Source organism: Melospiza melodia, chromosome 7 (assembly GCF_035770615.1).
Source record: "Melospiza melodia melodia isolate bMelMel2 chromosome 7, bMelMel2.pri, whole genome shotgun sequence".
In the NCBI taxonomy this organism is placed as follows: Eukaryota; Metazoa; Chordata; class Aves; order Passeriformes; family Passerellidae; genus Melospiza; species Melospiza melodia.
The window spans coordinates 18,965,895-18,984,687 of NC_086200.1; positions in this window are offsets into that span (position 1 = coordinate 18,965,895).

The following is an 18,793-nucleotide window of genomic DNA, read 5'->3' on the forward strand; positions in this document are numbered from 1 at the left end:
TTCTACACCAGCCACAGAAGTCTCTGGTCTCAGCCAGGCTAAGAAGAAGAAGAAGCAGCAGCCTGACAGCGAGATCTTCGCAGCCACAGCCAGCCCTGCTCTGGCTAAAGCTCCGCAGCCTCCCCTGTCTCCTTGCCCGGCAGCTGCTGAAGCCCAGCCCGGCCAAACCAGAGCCCATGGAGAGAGAAGCCAGCAAGCAGCCCAGGAAATAGAAAAGAAGCCCAGCCTGCAGCAAGACGGCCCAGCCCAGCCCAGACACAGAGCTGAAGCCCAAACCGAAACCCAGCACCTCCCTGCCGACCAACAAAGAAAAGAAAAGTTTCTGAATTTTTTGGTCTTTACCATGTGTGTTTCACAAAAGCGTGTCTAGCTTTTCAGCAGCTCAACAGACTGTCAGATACACAAAATCTTTGCATCACTTCCCTACATTTCCTCCCATTCCCAAACATAACACAGGGGCCACTGGGAACAACTGGGATCAGACTGGGAGCAACTGGGAGCAGCTAGGACCAAGCTGGGAGCAACTGGGATCATCATGGCATCAGAGTAGGATCATACTGGGAGGGACTGGGTCTGTGCTAGAGGCAACTGGGATCACACTGGGAGGAAATGGGGACATGCTGGGGACCAATGGGATCATACTGGGAACAACTGGCACCACACTGAGGGTGACTGGGATCCTTCTGGAATCATACTGGAAGTGACTAGGGGCAGGCTGAGGGCAATTGGGACCATGTTGGGGCAACTGGGATATACAGGAAATGACAGGAATCATGCTGGAGGTGACTGGGAGTGGCTGTGAGCAAATGGAATCATACCGGAAGCTACTGGGAGCAACTGGGAGTGAGTGGAAACACATTAGGGACAACTGGGATGTACTGGGAGAGACCAGGAGTGACTGGAATCACAAAAGAACCATAAAGGAAGTCACTGGAATAATACTGGGAGTATCTGGGATTGACTGGAATCCTACTGGGCGTGACTGGAATCCTACTGGGTGACTTGGAGTGACTGGGACCATACTGGGGGCAAATGGCACTGTACTGAGAGTGACTGGGTTCATCCTGGAATCATACTGGGAAGGACTGGAACCATACTGGGAGTGTCTGGAACTATAGTAGGGCTGAATGGGAACACCTGGGATCATACTGGGAGTGACTGGGATGATACTGGGATCACACTAAGTGTAACTGGAAGTGACTGGGACCATCCTGGGGGTGACTGGGAGCCACAGGGCCCATGCTGGGAGTGACCTGGGGGGAACTGGGGGAACTGGCCCGGCTGGGGCTCAGGGTTGTTCTCCCCCAGGGCTGCCCTGGCTCCTGCTGCCACCCTGGGCCCCACAGAGCCGAGGGACAGGGGACAGCTGAGGGACAGGAGACAGGGGCAGGGACGTGGAGAGGTAGAAGGGAGTTCCAGGGGGTCCTTGAGCCCAGGAAAGGGGAGTCCAGGGTTTCCCAAAAAGGGGGGACAAGGGTGGGGACAGCAGGGATGCTCGAGAACGAGGAGTTCAGGGGGTCTCTGGTTTTGCACACAGCTGGGGCTGGGGACTGGGAAAGGCAGGAATGGGGGACCAAGGCATTCCAGGGCATCCCAGGGTCAAGCCAATGGCCAGTCTGGAGGCTGGGAGCCATGGGATGGCCGGGAAAAGGGGAGCAGAGAGCCCTGATGTCCAGGAATGGGGTGTGAAAAATGCATGTATTTTATGATTGGCTTTTCACAAATATTAAAATGAATATTATATGTGTTGTATTAGAAAGCAATGCTGTATTAATTTTCTTAAGTACTGTGTTAAATATAGTTTTAGGTTATAAAAATTGTTAAAATAGAACTATGCTATGTAAGATGCTTTGTTTAAAAGAAAGGACTTGCAGCGAGATAACTTGCAGCCACAGGACACCTAGATCTTTCAGAGAAAAAGAATTTATGGCCTTCTTATCAGAAGAAACAAACTTCTTCCCACCTTGGAGGTGCTATTAGGATTAGAGGGAAGAAGTTGACACTGGTCAGACAGAATCCTATGTTTGAATGGAATTTATGCATCATGTATGAAGTGTATGAATATGCAACGGGCTGTTGTTTTTAAGGGTTAATCCTTTGTTACCAGGGGTCCTTTTTTGGGCCCGAGATGCCCAGAAAAAGGTACCTGGACGTCCATAACTCTTTGTTTTTATTGTCTCATATTGTCTTAATTCAATTTGTCCAAATTGTTATTACTCTAATTGTGTTACTATATAACCATTTTATTACTATTAAACATTAAAAATTTTAAAAACAAGTGATTGGCGTTTTTCACAATTTGGTAGCAGAGGATGGTTACTAACTCCTCGCTGCCGGTGCTTTGGGAGAGTCAGAGTGGGGAAGGCGCGCCCTGCCCTCTTTGGCAGCCTCGCTCTGCTTCCCCTGAAGTGACCGACAGACGCAGGTTACGATCTGTGGACAAAAGGAGACAATAAAACAAAGAGAACGGGAAAAGGGTCCTTACAACTGCTGTAATTTGCCCCCTAAGAGTAGTAGTGCGCACGAAGAACCCGGGAAGGAAAAAGGATTGGTAAGTATTTCTCGGGGGGCAGGTACGGGGGGATGAATGTGTGTGAATGAGAGGCGGGCTGGTTGTCCCAGACCTGCCAAGTGAGTGCGGAGTCTCCCACGCTGCGTTTCCGACTTTGCGCTGGAAAAGCGGCCAGTAAAGAGACAAAGCGACTCATAAGAGAGTGAAAGAATCCCCGGGGGTGACTGGGACTGGGTCTCAGGGAGGGCTTGGACCCCTCGGTGGTGGGGAGCAAGGTTTCCTAGCCCAATCCACTAGGAAACAGGACAGGAGGGGCTCCTAAAACCTGCTGGGTTGAGGGGTTTATATTCCAAGAGCATCCAAGAGCAAGGTTGAGCAGAATTCTGTCCGAGTGAGGATATGCCCGGGAACACTCAGGGTGGGACAACACAGCTAGATTGGAGGATAAAAAAATGCCCAAGAACATCCAGGGTTGGACAACACAGCAGAACAAATGAAATGCCAAAGAGCATCTGTAGTTGTACCACACCGCTGGGTTGAGGGACAGAAAATGCCCAAGAGCATCTGAGGTTGAACAACACAGCTGGATTGAAGGAAAATTACCCGAGAGCATCTGGGGTTGGACAACACGACAGGATTGAGGGAAAAATTGCCCAAGAGCATTTGGGGTTGGATAACACAGCTGGGTTGAGGGATATCCAATGGCACCGGGACTGGCCAGTAACACCTAAACTTGTAATAGGCGATGTGAAAGTAAAAGGTACCTTATTGTTGTTTTGTGGTGTGTGAGAGTGACACACACAGAGCCAGCCTCAACTTCCTGGGCAGGTGGGAAGGGGGAGGTGTGGAAAGAGCGAGTGACCTGCACACCAGGCTGCAGCTCCCGGCTGGGTGGGGGCTTCTGGGCCCAAGAGGAGCGAGTGACCTGCGAACCAAGCTAGCGTTCCCTGGGCGTGTGAGGGGCCGTAGCTGAAGAGTGTGAAAGACACGCAGACAGCCTCACAGGGGAACGGGCACCAGAGGCAGCCAGAGTCAGGGCCCTTCTAGGGGGCCTGGTGACACTGAGACCTGGAGGTAAACCCCAAAGCGAAAGAGGGGGCCACAAGGACCTGTGATTTTCTAGCAATAAGGATCCCCTTTGTGTCTTGAGAGTGTGAAGGAATGTGTGAAAGTGAATGAGAAATAAAAGTGAGTGAATGTAGACGAATGAAAGTATAGGTAATGTCGATTGTGCATTTTAAGCCTTACCGTATCTCCTTGGAGGGAGTTGGATTGTATTGAAAAGCAGTGTGAGAAAAAGGGGTTTTTTTGGGTGTAAGTAGTTGAAAGAAAAGTGGTATTTAAGTTGTTAGTAAAAAGTGAAAAACAGAAGCAGGGGACGAATAGATAGAAAACTGAAAAATGAGACAGAAATTCAGTAAGGTGGATACAGGAAAAGAAAAGCAGAAAAAAAATACCAACAGAAATACCCCAAGACAGCACTTTGGGAGTTATGTTAACAAACAGAAATACAACTCATTGCAAAATACAGGGTATGCAGAAGTTGATGAGAAAAAACATGCAAGCTTGTGAATTATATACTTAAAAACAGCATTAGAAAATTTAACACAAAAGAGTTATATATTGATTCAAGGTATGCCTTTAGAGTAGCACGTACCTTAAGAAAAATTTTAAAAGGGAGATTGCTTAATTAAAGAAGAAAAAGATTAGTACATGAGAAACTTATTTTCGAGGTTTTAAAGGCATTACAATTACCTAAGAGAGATAGCAATAGTACATATTAAACGACACCAAAAGGTAAAGACCTAGAAATAAGAAGAAATAAAATAAATAATTGGCAGATCAAGAAGCTAAAGATGCAGCAGAAAATAGAGCTGAAAGAGTTAATATTAACTCCAAATGAAGAAAAAAAAAGGGGGCGGGAATTAAAACAAGATTGTGGCGAACAAGATAAATCGGGGAAATAGAAACATCTTGATATGGAAGACAATTAGATAATAAAACGCTTACGAGGGAATAGCAGAGGACGTGTATCAAAAAGCCCGGTGGGATACACAGGCTAGGTGAGATCATTTTTTTAAAAGAACTATGGGTGCATTGAGACTTTTAGAGTAAAAAAACAAGTACCTGAAACATGTATAATTTGCCAAAAGATAAATAAAAGGGTGATGAGAAAAACAATATGAGAAGGTCGTCAGTTAGCTCGTCGACCATTTCAAAGCATCCAAAAAGCAAAACGGGGAAAGTATAGAGCTGAGAACAAATTACCTCATCCATTCCCGTTCGTTCCCCCACTCGTTCGCACCAGCCCTCCCAGCCCCTGTGCCGGCTCCGGCACAGTCCGTCTGTCCCGGTCCGGCCGCCTGGCCCGCGTTCTTGCCGGGGGTGGGGGTCTGTCCTGCCGTGTGCACCGTGGTCACCGCGCTGATCGCACCGAGGGGGTCCCGTCTGTCCCATCCCCGGCTGCCCTGACTCTGTCGGCTCCCGCCGCTGCAGCCGGGGTCAGTCCCGCCTTTGTCTCTGCCGGATCAGCCACCGTGAGCCGAGTGAGGGCGATCCCCGCTCCAGCTCGGTCTGCACAGGAACAGCCCCTCGGGCGATCCCAGCCACAGACCCCGCCTCTGGAGCCCCCAGACCCTGAGCTGTGCCGATCCCCTCGGGCCATCCCAGCCACAGACCCCGCCTCTGGAGCCCCCAGACCCTGAGCTGTGCCGATCCCCTCGGGCCATCCCGGCTGCAGACCCCGCCTTTGGAGCCCCCAGACCCTGAGCTGTGCCGATCCCCTCGGGCCATCCCAGCCACAGACCCCGCCTCTGGAGCCCCCAGACCCTGAGCTGTGCCGATCCCCTCGGGCCATCCCAACCACAGACCCCGCCTCTGGAGCCCCCAGACCCTGAGCTGTGCCGAGCCCCTCGGGCCATCCCAGCCACAGACCCCGCCTCTGGAGCCCCCAGACCCTGAGCTGTGCCGATCCCCTCGGGCCATCCCAGCCACAGACCCCGCCTCTGGAGCCCCCAGACCCTGAGCTGTGCCGATCCCCTCGGGCCATCCCGGCTGCAGACCCCGCCTCTGGAGCCCCCAGACCCTGAGCTGTGCCGATCCCCTCGGGCCATCCCGGCTGCAGACCCCGCCTTTGGAGCCCCCAGACCCTGAGCTGTGCCGAGCCTCCCCGTCCTGCCCTGAGCTCCATTCCCTTGGTAACCACAGCTCCGGCTGCTTAAGGAAACTCTCTAAAGGAATCACTTTATTGAAACACTAAAAAATCAGTTAGAAGAAAGCCCTCTCCTGATTCTTCCTAAAAATACGTGAGAAAGGCTGTAGAAGATAAAAATCCAAAAAGAATGGGATAAAGAGATTGGTCTATTTCCATTAAGAGAGGTTCTCAAAGGGGGGTGATGGATCAGAGTTTGTAAATGCTTCTTTGACTTTGTCTGAGGTCTGAAATTTTAAGAAATAAATAAAAGAGATATTTGGAGAATCCCATAGGCATAGCTGAACAATTAGACCAACTTTTAGGTCCAAACATGTATACTTGAGAACAGATGTGGTTGGTAATGAAAATAATATTTTTCTCAGGAAGAAAAGCAATTAATCAGAGCAACTGAAATAAAAGCTTAAGAAAAAGATAATCTGCAGGGACCCCCAGAGAAGACAAAATGCCAACTGTACCTCCTGAATGGGGTTAAAATAATGAGGAGGGGAGTAAACACATGAACAGTTATTGTAATTACATAACCAAGAGAATAAATGAGACAGCATATCAAAGGCGAAATGTGAAAACAAAAGATTTTTGAGAGACAGCTTTTAGAGGGGAAAGAAAAAACTCCAAATAAATAGATAAACAAACTTTAGAGAAAAAGGAAAATGGTCCTAAGTAAGCAGAAGATCTGAAAATCTTTAAAGAAATGGGCCCATAAAAAAAAAAAAAAAAGTCATAGGCTTTAATTTTTTTTGGGGGGAACAAATACCATCAGGAGCCTGTGATAACTTTAAAAGTGGGTCCCCAAGAAGAAGAATTGGAATTTGTTATAGACACAGGGGCAGAGAAAACCTGCCTGTTAAACGTTCCAAAAGGTTATAGTGTGAGCAAACATATAGTGAAAGTAACAGGGGCAAAAAGAGGAAGTTTTACATTTCTGGTCATTAAAGATGTGGTAGTTGAGGGAAGAAACTAAAATTTAGGTGGGAGATGTGTTATTGGTCCCAGGGGCAGGTAGCAATTTATTGGGAAGAGTCTTACAAGTGCAATTAAAAGCAAGAATTATATCAGAAAATAAGAAAATGACAGCTAGAGTTTTGAAATTAGGCCAAGAGGATGAAGAAAAAAAAATCAACAAAGAAGTTTGGGCTGGAGAAAGAAATAGGGGAAGAATAAATATCGACCCCATAAGGGTTACAACTGAGAGAGGAGAAAGAGAGAAGTTGAAGTAGAGAAGTAGTTAGGAAACTCTGAGATGTTAGAATGTGAAGTGATGACATCTTGGTGCTAGAAGAGAGCAGAAGTGTGAATGCAAGTTTTTTGCATGAAAGGCAGAGAAGTATCTTAACACACGGTTGTTAAGAGGTTATTCAATGCCACACTGGGGTCCGGAAAAGCCTTAGCAGAACGGGCCCTCCTTGAAGAGAAAAGAGGATAAGTTGACGAGAGAAAGAGAAAGAATGTCAGGAGCACCTGGGCACGCCAGGTTTGGGGTTGTCAAGGCTGGGAGGTGTCTGAGCGCTCCCTGCGATCGGCGGGGTCTCGGGGGCTGCGGCAGGGACCGATCCATGGAGGTGCCCCGGGCGGGGCTGGCAGCAGAGGACACAGGTTTGCGGCCAGGAGCGGGCTGGCTCCGGGGCAGAGCTGCCGGGGGGCTCCCAGACTGTCGGGGTGCCGAGCCCAGGATGGCAGCGTCAGCCTGGAAGTAGGCCGAGAGAGAGAAGGGGAGAGAGAGAGAGAGAGAGAGAGGGAGAGGGCAAAAGAGAGCCAGGGCAGCCCCCAGGGTCCCCATGCCCGGGGCTGCTCTCCCCTGCCCCGGCCCTGCAGCCAAGGGGCCGCACCGGGGGAAGGGCCAAGAACAGCATTGACAGCAGGGCTGTGAAAAGAGGGGCAGGGGGGACTAGCACTAAAAGATAAAATCAAAGCAGAGATTGCTGACTCTCCAAACCTCACAAAGCGGTTTGTTTTTCTTAAGTAAGAAGTTTTTTGGTTTTTTTTCTTTTGTGTGTTTTGTTTGCCGTTAACAAGAAGGCTTTTTTCCTGAAGAAGAGGCTGCTGTAGAGAAAGCTTTTAGCTAAACCCAGAAAGTTTAGAAGGAAAGCGAATCGTAAAAGTTAATGCAGTATTATTTTTCTGTCGACGGAAGGGAACCAGGACATCAATTTGATCATCACAGGCTCAATTTTATTGATCAGTACGGCGGGTTAAATACAGTTAATAATGAGCTTCATACATATTGCAAAAGTTGAGCTCAGGATTGGTCAGCTTGCATATCAGCACCTACGCCTACTTCTACATTCCTATGGTTCTACTTTTGATACTTTCTACATATTCTTAGGATGTATTCAGGACTAATCTCAACTCCCTATCCTCATGTTGCAGCAAGGTCGCTGCTGACTCTTCCTTTCAGCTTGCTGACTGCTGACTTTTCTCCTTCAGTTTAACCAGTGGCATTATATCAGTGTGGCCTTTCTCAGCTAACCAATTATTAATAATGCTCTCCACATTTCCCCCGTTTTCTTCTTGTGCAAGGAGATTAGTTTGCCATGTTTTTGCTATTGTACGGCTGACCATGTTTTGAATACAGTTAAAGATACAAGGCAAAATAAGCAAAAACAGTAAAATTACACCCAGCAGTCCTATAGCATAGATCACAAGGTTCCTCAGCCACGGTCCGAGTCCCAGGCCTTTAAGCCATTCGTCAATTCCTAAACCGTCTTCTTCCTTACGTTTGTGAAGTCCCTGTTGTAATTCTTTTATCTTAGTGTGAATGGACACCGAATGATCAGACAGATTCATGCAACACATTCCCTCGAACTCTTCACATCCATGCCCTTGTGCTAAGAGCAAAAAATCTACAGCAGCTCTATTTTGCAAAACAGCATGGTTAACACTTTGCACATCTGCAGTTAACATGTCTAGAATTTGTGATGTCTTGTTCAGCTCATCCCTTGCCCAGCATCCTAATTGTTTTGCTAAATTCATGGCTTTATTGGCAGATCCTCCTGGTAAGATAGTTGAAACCACCACCTGTTTGAATGTGCCCCAAAATTGTGGATCTCCTATCTTGCTGCAGTCTAAGTCATGTATGCTACGTTTTTTCCTGTTTGAATTTTGACTCAGCTGCATTAGCAAGGACACATTAGGATGAAACAGTGACAATTTTCCCAAAAAACAGGGTCCACCCTGTGGTTTAGCTGGTATACCATTCCATGCCCTGTCTCCACAAATCAAAAATATTCCTGTGGGTAATTTCATTGGTGCTGTGATATTTGTGCCGTTACATTGACTGTAATGCTGTGGAGAGAATTCACTCACATTCAGGGATGAATCTAGGGTGGCCCATGTTTCTTTAGGTTTGTTTAAATTCTGAGCACCCAAAAGTTTGAAGCTAAACCATCCACCAGCTGTAGTGTTAGATATGCTGGCATTTGTACTTCCAAAAAGATCCAATTCTTCAGGAGGAGAATGCAAAGAGGTGTTAAGTGATTGGATTAGTAAGCATTGACGATAGCCATCACTCTGACCTGCAGTATACCCTTGTTGCACCGGCAATGTGATGTTTGACATGTTAGACATACATAAGGTTTGATTGTTTATCAAACTGCAAAATTCTCCCGGAGACCACACCGGAAGTCCCACCAGGCATGTTCGAAATGGGTTAGTGACTCCTCCAAGACTAAGACAAAGTGATGATTGGTTAGTTTGATTAGCAAGCGTTACCCATAAATTTTCCCTTGGTTGACTAAAGTGTGTTACTCCTACTGCTTCACTTGCTACAGCATTGAGCAGTATAACAAAAACAAACCTCATTTTTCTTTCTGCTTGCTTTGCTTCTCCTTTTCTTCCTTCTGCTTACGTTGTTTTTCCTTTCTTCGCTGTCTTTTCCCTGGTTTGCTAGATTGTCTATTGTAAGGCTGAGTCAATTCTTGAATATACTGATCTAATTCTAAATCAGCATCCTTGCTCACAAGTATAGCACGAGGTAAGTTTGAAGGCAAATCAGCTTTGCAGCGAGCTGCTATGATGCGTGAGGCTTTAGTAATTTCAAATATTCTAAGGTTTTCCTGTAACTTCCACCTAAGATATGCTATAACCACTTGTTCTGCACTCTCAAAGAGCTGTAATCCTGTCCGTCCTGGCAGGCCAGTACTTTGTTCAAGAGCTCTAACCCAGATATGATTTCAAATCCACTTTCCAAAACAAGATGTACACCATAAATATCCCAATGACTTCTGTGAATACCAATAAATCTGATTACAATCTGCACAATGCAAAGCTACCCATGCATAGCATTTATCTTTATCCTTTTTGCAAACATAACAAGGAAGCGAATGTAAGTAAGGACCAGTATAAAATTGTGTATCTTCAACCCAAAGCAACCAATTCAATGGTGGTGATCGCAAAGCCTCTTCAGCCTTTTTACTAGATGAGGCTAACAGCTCAAGGTCTTTCTTTAACACAAGGTGTATCTTATTTCGTAATCGTAGTTCTTGTTCGTTATCCTCCTCAACAACTATATCTTCCCGAGGGTCCCACAACTGTAAAAGTGTTCTAATCATAGAAAATTAATTAGCAATCACTGATACCCCTATTCAAATGAGACCGTTCCCCTTTTTGCCTTCTTTTTCTTATCTGTCTTCAATCTTGCTGCTCCTAATTTCACTGGTCCTGCCACTTTCAAACTTAATTTTTGCAACTTATCAACGCAGCAATCTAATGCTCTATCAGGATCCCCTTGGAAGGGTCCTACAACTGAATGCTGTGTTAAAGGCACTAATTTCCTACACCTTATAGAAACTATACGTGATTTACTTTGAACCTTAATTCTATTTACAATACATTGTATTTCCCATCGATAATAAGCAAGAACCTTCTGTTCAGGAGACTCATAAAGATTTAAAGCTATATATGCGTTTTGCCCCGTTTGTCTCCTTAATTTATCTTGCCAGCTTTTTCCCCACGTGTGCTCGTGTTCACAAGTATGACACCACAAATCCCGTAATAATGATTGTTCTATCCAAAAAGTTCTTTTACAACCCCCACAACATAGGGCTATCCAGGCAGCACAATGTGGATTGTGATAGTCAAGGCAATGTAGTTTCGCTGGATCTGTTAAATGAAAAGTTGATAATGAGTCAATGAAACCAATCAACTCCTGGGCCGTCCAGTAGTGACATGTCAGTGCTCTGTCCACTGCTTCCGAGTACCCCTTCAATTGAAACAGTAGTGGTTGTAGGACTAGAAGCAGTTTCTTCCCCAGTCGCTCCTTGTCCTCCTCCGTAAGGCGATCCACCAGAGGCTGCATCAAAAACAGGTTTAGTCCACTTAGCAGGCACCCACAAAGGCCCTGTAGGTGAAGAAACACAAAGATACCCCCGACCCCAATATAATACCTTTGCAGGTTTTTCCCATAATCCTGAACTTGGGTTCTTATACTTAACCCAGACCTCTGTTTCCTTAGTATTTTCCTGACCTGACCTTGGATGATGTTTCATTGCAGGGGGGGTATCATCTTCCCCAAAAATGCATAAATGATTAATCACATACAAAACCTTAGCCAAACATGCTTGTGGATCTGTCAAATCTTGATGTTTTTCAATATACTGCTTAAGGGTACCGTTTGCTCTTTCCCGTAAAGCTTTCCTTAACTGTATCAGTAACTCATACAATCGTTTATTATTCACTTCCTTAATTGCTGCTTCCTCTATTCGTTTGACTACTCCTGCAACATACATAGAGTCTGTGACCACATTTAAAGGCTCCTGTAAGTTGGACACCGCCCATACTACTGCTAACAATTCCAAAGTTTGTAAGCTATCAGCAGGGTCTGCTGTGAGGAGTTGATGCTTCCATTGTCCTTTTTCTTGCCAGGTAACAGCAGCACGCCTTGATTTCTTTCCTGCATCTGTAAAAACTGTAATAGCTCCTTCTATGGGGTTTTCTTCTCTCAAAGGTCGAGTAATCCAGTTCCATTCTGTCATCCATTGCAAAACTCTAGGCACTAATTTACTAGTCTCTACTTTAGCAGGTGACATCAATAATGCTTCTTGTAAGTTCTTTGAATTTATCAAGTACCAGTCCAAGGTTTCTTTTTCCATAGGCAATCTAATAGTAGCAGGTTCTCTACCATCCACTTTAAGAATTCTGAGACACCCCTTTTTGATTAATGCAGCCAATTGTTCAATTTTTGAAGATATTGTTTTCTTCTGCTGTTTGTTTTCTTATGCTGTAGTGGTGGTGACAACCATTCCAACACCCGTATCTCCCCCGTTTTCTTCTGCAACTGAGAGAGAGCACCAAGCAAGTGGCAAGGGCTATTCCAAATAGTAAGGTCAATGGGGTGGTCGAGTTGTCGATGAGACACATACCCTTGCTGTACACAGTTACTAATTTGCTGCAAGGCAAGATGATGCTCCTTCGTCGGGTGTACAGGAGTAGTAGGGTCCACACCTTTTAACAAAGGTTGTAGGGCTTCTAATAAGTGATTTGGTATTCCCACAATAGGCTTCAGCCACTGTAAGTCTCCCAGCAACTTCTGTGCATCATGTAGAGTTTTAATGTCCAATTGTAATTCCAATTTTTGTGGTATCACTATTTGATCCGTCAAAGTCCATCCCAAATATTTCCAGGGCTTTGTAGTCTGAATTTTCTCTGCAGCAATAACAAGTGAATATGCAGCAAGAGTATTTTTAATGGTGTTAATCTGTAAAGAGGAGAATGGCTGTTGCTGTGCAAACAAAATATCGTCCATGTAATGATATATTATAGTTGCTGGCCATTTACGACGTAGTGGCTGTAATGCTGCATCAACATAAAGCTGACATAAAGTGGGGGAGTTGCGCATGCCCTGCGGAAGAGATGTCCATTCAAATCTTTTATCTGGTTCCCCACGGTTTATTGCTGGTAAAGTAAAAGCAAATCTCTTCATGTCATCAGGATGCAGGCCAATAGTGAAAAAACAATCCTTTAGGTCAATAATTAAAAGTGGCCAGTGTTCTGGAATCATAGCTGGATTTGGAAGACCAGGCTGTAAGGCCCCCATTGGTTCCATTTGGTCATTTACAGCCCTCAAATCATGTATCAAACGATATTTCCCTGATTTCTTTTTGATTACAAAAATAGGTGTATTCCAAGGGCTTGTGGACAGTCTTAGGTGCCCTTTTGCATATTGTTCCTGTACCAATTCATGAGCATGCATAAGACTCTCCCCTTTTAATGGCCATTGCTTAACCACCACCGGTGTATCCGTTTTCCAGGTGAGTGGAATGGGGAAAGTCCAAGCAATGGCAATTACCACGAAGGGTGCTGATTAGTTAACACCACTCCCAATTGTGTTAAAATGTCCCTTCCAATTAAGCAGGAAACTGTAGGAGGCAGTTGAACAATTGAAAACACAGCAGATATTTGTTGATTCTCAATGCACACAGACAAAGACGGCGACCTGCTTGCCAATGTAAATCCTCCCACTCCTGTGAGCATGTTTGATGAGGGAAATAGAGGCCAATGTTGTGGCCATGCTTCTGGAGAAATGATGCTAGTATCTGCTCCTGTATCCAATAATCCATAAAGGGTTATGCTTTGATGCCCATAGGTAATTTCAACCTTTTGTTTTGGTCTATTTTGTAAATCCACAGTTAAAAGGGTAACACCAGTAGAGCCAAAACCTTTTTCATCCCGTGCTTGCCCAGTAAATGATTGTATTCCCGATGTCATTTGTGACAGTGGTACCAATTGTGCAATGCGTTGTCCTTTTGTAATTTTAATCGGAGGATAAAGGGTGTAAGCCATAATTTGTATTTCCCCGGTAAAGTCCGCATCGATAACACCAGGCAAAACAAATAATCCCAACATAGTTATAGAGGAACGTCCCAGCAATAATGCTCCACATGTTTGTCCATTTAGTATAAGAGGACCCTTTATTCCAGTGGGTATCCTCTCAGGCTGGTTCGTCATTAGTGTGACGTCTACTGCTGCTGATAAGTCCAAGCCGAGGCTCCCTGTTGTTGCGGGTTGCAGACAGGAGGTAGCAATGATGTTACGGCAGCAGCTGGTGTCTCCGATGTCACGGCAGTAACTTGAGTCTGTCCCTCATTGCCGCATCGGTAACGCTTGATGAATGGTCTCGAGCCTCTTTACGTGAATGCCAGTGAGCCGCTTTGGAGAGGAGCAAGAGCAGCTAACACCTGATTTTGAGTAGGCTATGCTTTTGCAACCCTAATCCTAATTCCTTTAAGGCTTCTGCTATAAATGCCTGTGAAGCTGTTGGCATTAATGCCATTCACTCTAATGCTTCCTCAATAGTCCAATTTGCCCCTAAAGTAGCTAACACTCTTTGGGTTGCTGGATTGCTATTTTGCAAAGCACACCTGCTTCAATAGCACCCTGCAACACCAGCCCGATCTATAGCAGTAGCTGTTCTATCGATAAAATTTCCAAATGATTCTTCCCTTCCTTGCTTAATGCCCATATAAGCCGGTAACCCTCCTGGCTCTTTAACCATATCTATTGCAGCATGCACTAACCACATAGACTCTGTAAGTTTATCTGCTCCCGATATCATCTGTGCCTCTGTACGCAAATATGCCCCTAAGCCCATCAGCTCCTTTACTATTACTCCATGTAATGGGTCATGTGCATTAAACAATAACTGCTGATGCCGAGTGAATATCAACCGAACTATTCCTCTTAAATCATTAAGACATAAAACCTGAGTATTAAAAAGATAATCTAACATTTGCTTAACAGGTTCACTTTTTACTCCAAACTGACTAACCGTAGAACGTAGCTGAGTTAACAGCTTCCAATCTAAGGGAGTATATTCTGCTATATTATGCGTAAGGTTCCCCTGTGCATCATACTGTGGTGTGTATGTGACCGGACATGCAAGACTAGAAGCTATTTCCACCGCCTCACCATCCCCCATTTGCATTACTTCTTTCGCCAAAGCAGCCCAAGCTTCCCTCCTCTGTTTAGCCATCTCCCCCCATGGATCACGGTGTGCCCCTGGGATGGGATCTGGCCCTTTAAGGGTGCTATGCTGCTGGCGCTACGGTGCAGACACCGAGGTTTCGCGCGGGGGGGGCAGTGAAGCAGAGGCTGGCTCGTGCGGGGGAAGCGGGAGCCCCCCCTCCCCCGCTGGAGCTGACAGTGAAACCGGAGCCGGCTCACGCGGAGCCGGCCTGCGGGGGGCAATCTGCCCCCCCGCTGGAGCCGGCTCTGGCGGGGAAACGGACCCTTCCCCCACCGAAGCTGTAACCTGAGCCGGCTCACTGAGGGGAAGCGGCGGAGGCAAGGCTGGCGGCGGAGGCGAAGCTGGCTTGCCCCTACCCCCACCATCCGACCCGCCTGAAGCTGGTGGCGGAGGCAAAGCTGGCTTGCTCCTACCCCGACCATCCGACTCGCCCTCCCCCTCTGACAGGAAAGGTGCAGACGGTTCCACTGCGCCTATAGAGAAATCCTCCACACCACTTTGCTGGGGACTCTTAGGCATAAGTACCTTAGTTACAGAAGTTGCCAGGGGATCATCTTCACGACCATACCCTATATTCCTCTTTTGAGCTTCTGTTGCCCTTTCTGCTGCCTTTCTCTCAGAGACCTGCTGAAGTAACGTGTTATACACCACCCGCCATAACTTCCCGAATTTCTTTGCTGACTTATCATCGTCTAGTACTGTATCCCACAATATTTCCCCAAACTTTCTCCACTCTGATAACTCATGAACTGTATGAGGATTAGAAAATATACCCTTAGCATGGCCATAAGCTAATAACCCTCGTAACTCCTTTTTTAAATCTATCCCTTTTATCCCACGCCGCTCTAAATAGGCGGTAAATAAATCATATGCCGCTTGCCTATCCATACCTATTAATCAGCGCGCGCTGTTGCAGCTCTCCAGGCTCCGGTGGACACGTATTGGCTTAAGTCACAGTTGTGAACCTTAAGGGTGCTTCAAATTCCGGCACCGTCCCGGCTGCTGGGACCCAAACCCAACTTCCGGACCGTGGCGTAATCCCTTTTTCTTTTAATCCGAGAAAAAGGGCAGAGATTCGGTTATGCCCGCATTCTCCACCATTTGTCGACGGAAGGGAACCAGGACATCATTTTGATCATCACAGGCTCAATTTTATTGATCAGTACGGCGGGTTAAATACAGTTAATAATGAGCTTCATACATATTGCAAAAGTTGAGCTCAGGATTGGTCAGCTTACATATCATCACCTATGCCTACTTCTACATTCCTATGGTTCTACTTTTGATACTTTCTACATATTCTTAGGATATATTCAGGACTAATCTCAACTCCCTATCCTCATGTTGCAGCAAGGTCACTGCTGACTCTTCCTTTCAGCTTGCTGACTGCTGACTTTTCTCCTTCAGCTTAACCAGTGGCATTATATCAGTGTGGCCTTTCTCAGCTAACCAATTATTAATAATGCTCTCCACAATCTTGACCAGTCAGACAATGAGGGATAGCAAACTTGTGCAAGACACCCCACAACTGCAGGAACTGCCGCACTTTTGCAATGCTTAAGTAGGAGCATTGTCGGTTTTCACAGCAGAAGGTATGCCCAGAACGGCAAAGGCCTGCCTCCAGTTGGCAAGGACGTCACAGGCCTTCTCCCCAGTGTGAGCCAAAGCCCACGTTGCAGAGGAGAACGTGTCCACAGTGACATGCACATACATGAATCAGCCAAACTCGGCAATCTGGGTGACATCGGTCTGCCAAAGCTCCAAGGCCCTAAGGCCTCTGGGATTTACCCCTGCCGGCAAAGGCGGAGCAAGTGCATGGCAGTCATCACATGACTCAACAATGTCACGACACTTAGTTGGCATCAGCTGAAACTGCTTCTGCAAGGTATGTGCGTTTTGGTGGAAAAACCCATGTGATGCCTTGGCCTGCATGAGTGTATCAGGCTGAGGCACTCCCCACGCTGGGTTAGCCAACTTGTCAGCCGTTTGCATTACCTTCCACTATAAAGCCCGGCAAATTGGTGTGACTCCTCACATGCAGAACATAGAATGGATGAACCCGGGCCTGAATAGCACACCACCAGGTCTTCAGTAAGTGAAACAAGGCAGGATTACTGACCTCCTTCAAAACGGAATGACCCAACCTCTGTGCAGTATCAGCCACATAGGCGGAATCCATGACCAAGTTGAAAGGTTCCTGGGAAAATTTTCCAAATGCCATGACAGCAGCCCTCACTTACAACCAATTGGGCTGACCCATCCTCATGAGCTTCAAGAACCTGCCACTCAGATCCATCCCTCCAGGTAACAACAGCCTTTCCTGTTTTCCCTGAACCATCAGTGAAGACGGTGTGTCCTTGCACAGGTTCCTGGGTATTTTTGGGCTGCAAAGGGACTTGTGTGAATTTTGCCATATGCAGTAACCTATGACTGGGCAGATGATAAATGATCTGCCCTGAAAAATTTTCCAGAGCACTCTGCAGGGACACACTGTTTGCACAGCTCCAGTCAAAATCCCCTGTTGCACCGGGAGTATGATCTTTGTGGGATCCACACCCATCAATTGCAAACACCATTGCCGGCATTTGATTATCAAGCGAGCAATCAGCTCAAACAATGCAGTTGCCGTCTTCTGCAGCAGATGGGGCAGGAAAACCCATTCCAACACATGGAAGGAATCGGACCATTTGTCACTCCATTGGCCAATGATGCCCGTGGGATACAAATCTGGAGTGCTGATGAACACAGTGACATCAACGGAAGGATCAATGCAATAAACTTGGCAAGCCAAAACAGCTTGCTGAACCACCTCCAACACCTTACATGCCTCAGGGGTCAGTATGCGAGCTGACTTTAGATCAGAGTCTCGTTTCAACAGATCATACAGAAGAGATGGCTGTGCATGGGTTAGCCCCAAGTACGGACGTAGCCAAGTGATGACACCTAATAATTTCTGAGCATCATTCAGTGTCTTCACAGAATGCACAAATTGCACCTCCTGGTGACAGATCATCCCTTCCAGAATTTTGACCCCCAAGTACTTCCAAGGTGGTTGTTGTTGAACCTTTTCTGGAGCCACCTGCAGTCCATGAGCATGCAAACCATCGAGCAACCGAGGCTGAATCCTCAGCAGCTCATCCTGGGTGGGCATACCCACCAGAATTTTGTCCATATAATGATATAGACATGCATCAGGAAACTGCTTGTGAACTCCAGACAAGGCAGGAGAATTCTGCATGCCTCGGGCAATGTCCTCCATTGATATCTCTGTGCGGGCTCAGCCTCGTTAATCGCTGGCACTGAGAAGGCAAACTTCGGACTGTCATCGGGATGCAAAGGAATCATAAAGAAACAATCCTTCAGATCCACAATGAGGACCGGCCAGTCTGAGGGAAGCATGGTAGGCGATGGTATGCCCACCTGCAATGTTCCCATGCTTTCCATCACGGCATTAACCTTTCGGAGGTCTTGTAACAACCTCCACTTCCCAGATTTCTTTTTGATGCAGAAGACAGGAGTATTCCAGAGACTGGTAGAAGGCTCCAGATGACCCTCTGTGGGAATCCACAAAATTAGAGGATTTTGGGAAAACTTCAAGATGCAGGTCTCAGAGACAGCAGAACTGTGAGCAGAGCTATGCAGCAGCCATGAGATAGGTCAGCAGAAAAATTATTTAAACTGTAGAAAAGCAAGGGCAAATAGAACAATGGTCTGTGTATTAACACTTGTCTAGAATAGCTCTGTAAGCTACGGAAAGTTTATCTAGCAAGATATTAGGAAGATTAAAGCTTAATAATGGAGCTCTGTGCATTGTGTTTTAAGGCTTACAAGCAGGTATTGTATTCAAAATAGGAAAGCATTGTTTTAACCAAAGGTACGTGTGCTTATGGTGATTGGCTAGAACTGCTGTCAATGTGCTTTTGCTTTGTATGATTGGTCAAGAAACTTATAAAGTAAGTTGTAACATTAAGTTCCTGGTCTGCTGCCTGGAATGTGAGCTGCTGGCATCTTCCCATTGTCATAACCATGTAATGAGACTGATGCTGAAAATTAAAGCAGCTCGAGGCATGTTCTACAGCAGCCCTGTCTGGTTCGTGGTTTGTACAAA